Source organism: Doryrhamphus excisus, linkage group LG16, assembly GCF_037039965.1.
Source record: "Doryrhamphus excisus strain RoL-2023G ecotype Guam linkage group LG16, RoL_Dexc_Guam_v1.1, whole genome shotgun sequence".
NCBI classification, from domain to species: Eukaryota; Metazoa; Chordata; class Actinopteri; order Syngnathiformes; family Syngnathidae; genus Doryrhamphus; species Doryrhamphus excisus.
Window position 1 is genome coordinate 3,051,060 of NC_136372.1, and position 3,549 is coordinate 3,054,608.

Here is a 3,549-nt window from a genome sequence, read left to right on the forward strand (position 1 = left end):
ACCAGGGGTGTCCATTATGTGGCACCAGGGCAGTTTTTTGTTCAACAAGAAAATTAAAAAAAAAACAACAGCAGGAATAATTTTATGAGAATAGAATAGAAATATTGGGACATTTTAGCCATAACATTAACAGAAAAGTTGTAATCATAATTTTACCAGGATAATTTTTTATATTAAATTGCTCAAATTTATATTAAAATAAAAAAAGTATAAAGTGGCAATTTAGAAAAAATATTCATGGGAAAAGGAACAACAATTGAGCGAATAAAATCATAATAGTACAAGAAAAATAACATTTACAAGACAAAAGTGGTGCATTTGGATAAATAAAGAGAAGAAAAAACAGAAAAAAGTGTTCATACTAATAATACATTAAGGAGGTAAAAAACAATATACATTAAATTTATTTAGAAAGTAAAATATAAAAATTATATAACTCATAACGTTATATACTGCACTTCAGTTACAAAGTGTGTTGACGATAACCACATTGGCCGCTAGAGGGCAATGTTTGAGCGCTTTTTAAGCTGCTGTGTCAATTTAACAGCGCCAATATTACCTCTACTGGGGTAGAATATTCCAGATAAAGACCAGCCTGCATGCACACTTGTAATGTTTGAGGCCAATATTTAAATCATCAACATGCAAAAATCATGCATGGAAATCCTGCAGCAATGGCAGGCTTTGTAGATGGCGGCTTCTTTTCTTCACAACAGAGCTTTCTTTTATTTGCCTGCCAGCAGGTTTAACCGGTGGCTTATTTGTTTTTCCATCAGCTTGCCACACAGAAGAAGTTGAGATACCGCATGTATGCAACCCGAGGTGGGATTTTCACACATCCGGCTATAAGATAAAACCAGTATATAAAAGCCTCGCTTGTTAAATAATACGCAAATAAACGCATAAATCTCCATACTGTTCTCCTTATACGTAGGCGAGCGTAATATAATGCATTTGATATAACTTCCCATCTGTGTGAGCGCCATGTATCAGCTGCCCACACTCAGATGCTCATCACACACACACTGAGGCATATAAGCAGGGTTAGCTGTGGGGCTAAAGAAGGGAAACCTAAGAAGAGGATATTGTGTGTGTGTGTGTGTGTGTGTGTGTGCATTAATGATGCAGGCATGGCTAAGCTGCAGAGCATAGGTGAGGCGTGTGTATTATGCAAATGCAAACAGCTTATAATATGACAGTGGCGGCGTGATAATGCTGCGGAGAAAAAAACGATAACAGCGTTTGTCACGTCAAAGATCGTACATCACGCTCCTGCGAGGTTAACGACCCCTGCAACAGTGACGCCGCCATGTTCCTTCCAGGACGAGCAGTGAACCAACAAGGGTCTCGACCCTGATGTGTTTCTCTTGTACATTTCTCTTATAAATAACCTTGGTCGTGAGGGTTAGGGCTAGGTTTAGGGTGACCCGAATCTAAACCTAGCCTAAACCCTCAATCAAAGTTCATAGATGTAGGGACGTCAGGTGACTTGATCAGCCGTGACCACCTAAGATCTTGTCCGATTCTGTCATGGACTAGGGTTATGGCTCGAGAAAGGATTAAGGCTCAGGTTAGGTTTATGACTTTTGGGTCTAGGGTCAAGGGTACGGCTAGGATTGGGCTTTGTTTTGGTTTGTGTTAGGCTTAGTTTTTGAGGTAAGGATGCGGATTATGGCGAAAGTCAGGTTTATTGCTCAGTTTAGGCTTATGACTGTGGTTAGGGTTGGGTCTAGGCCTAGGATTAGAGCTGGGAAAAGGATTGGGGCTAGCATTGTGATTGGGGTCAGGATTGGGCTTTGTTCTTGGTTCGTATTAGGCTTAGTTTTTCAGGTAAGGATGCGGATTATGGCGAAAGTCAGGTTTATTGCTCAGTTTAGGCTTATGACTGTGGTTAGGGTTGGGTCTAGGGCTAGGTTTAGGGCTGGGAAAAGAATTGGGGCTAGCATTATCAGTGGGTTTAGGATTGGGCTTTGTTTTGGTTTGTATTAGGCTTAGTTTTTCAGTTAAGGATGCAGATTATGGCTAAAGTAAGGATTATCGCTCAGTTTAGGCTTATGACCGTGGTTAGGGTTGGGTCTAGGCCTAGGATTAGAGCTGGGAAAAGGATTGGGGCTAGCATCATGAGTGGGGTCAGGATTGGGCTTTGTTCTTGGTTCGTATTAGGCTTAGTTTTTCAGGTAAGGTGAGGATTATGGCTAAAGTAAGGATTATGGCTCAGTTTAGGGTTATGACTGTGGTCAGGGTTGGGTCTAGGACTAGGGTTAGAGCTGGGAAAAGGATTGGGGCTAGCATTGTGATTGGGGTCAGGATTGGGCTTTGTTCTTGGTTCGTATTAGGCTTAGTTTTTCAGGTAAGGATGCGGATTATGGCGAAAGTCAGGTTTATTGCTCAGTTTAGGCTTATGACTGTGGTTAGGGTTGGGTCTAGGGCTAGGTTTAGGGCTGGGAAAAGAATTGGGGCTAGCATTATCAGTGGGTTTAGGATTGGGCTTTGTTTTGGTTTGTATTAGGCTTAGTTTTTCAGTTAAGGATGCAGATTATGGCAAAGTAAGGATTATGGCTCAGTTTAGGCTTATGACCGTGGTTAGGGTTGGGTCTAGGACTAGGATTAGAGCTGGGAAAAGGATTGGGGCTAGCATCATGAGTGGGGTCAGGATTGGGCTTTGTTCTTGGTTCGTATTAGGCTTAGTTTTTCAGGTAAGGTGAGGATTATGGCTAAAGTAAGGATTATGACTCAGTTTAGGCTTATGACTGTGGTTAGGGTTGGGTCTAGGCCTAGGATTAGAGCTGGGAAAAGGATTGGGGCTAGCATTGTGATTGGGGTCAGGATTGGGCTTTGTTTTGGTTTGTATTAGGCTTAGTTTTTCAGGTAAGGATGCAGATTATGGCAAAGTAAGGATTATGGCTCAGTTTAGGCTTATGACTGTGGTTAGGGTTGGGTCTAGGGCTAGGGTTAGAGCTGGGAAAAGGATTGGTGCTAGCATTATGAGTGGGGTCAGGATTGGGCTTTGTTCTTGGTTCGTATTAGGCTTAGTTTTTGAATTAAAAATGAGGGTTATGACTAAAGTAAGGATTATGGCTCAGTTTAGACTTATGACTGTGGTTAGGGTTGGGTCTAGGGCTAGGGTTACAGCTAGTTGGGGTTGGGTAAAGCTTAAAGGTTAGGGTTTGAGTTTGTTCGGGCTAAAGTTAGGATGGGGTTTGCGTCAGGATTGGCTAGGGTTTCTGTTACGGTTACGGCTAAATCAAGGATAAGGCTTGGTTTTAGGATAAAGGTTGATGCTAGGAACGACTCCCACCACAGTAAATATATGAAAACATGATGAAGTTTAATTTCCCAGTAAATTACCACGAGAAGATGGTTAGACGTATTGTTCGGGTGTGAGTCTGCGTGGGCTTTTATTCATTGTCACGCAACACAACAACCCGACTTCAAAGTCGTCTTTTTCTATTTCCATTCGAATTCCCCGCAAACACAAACACGCCATCAAAAAAGGCCGTTTTGCATTCATGAATCTCTGATTCGGAGTCAATCAACAGACGCGGCGGC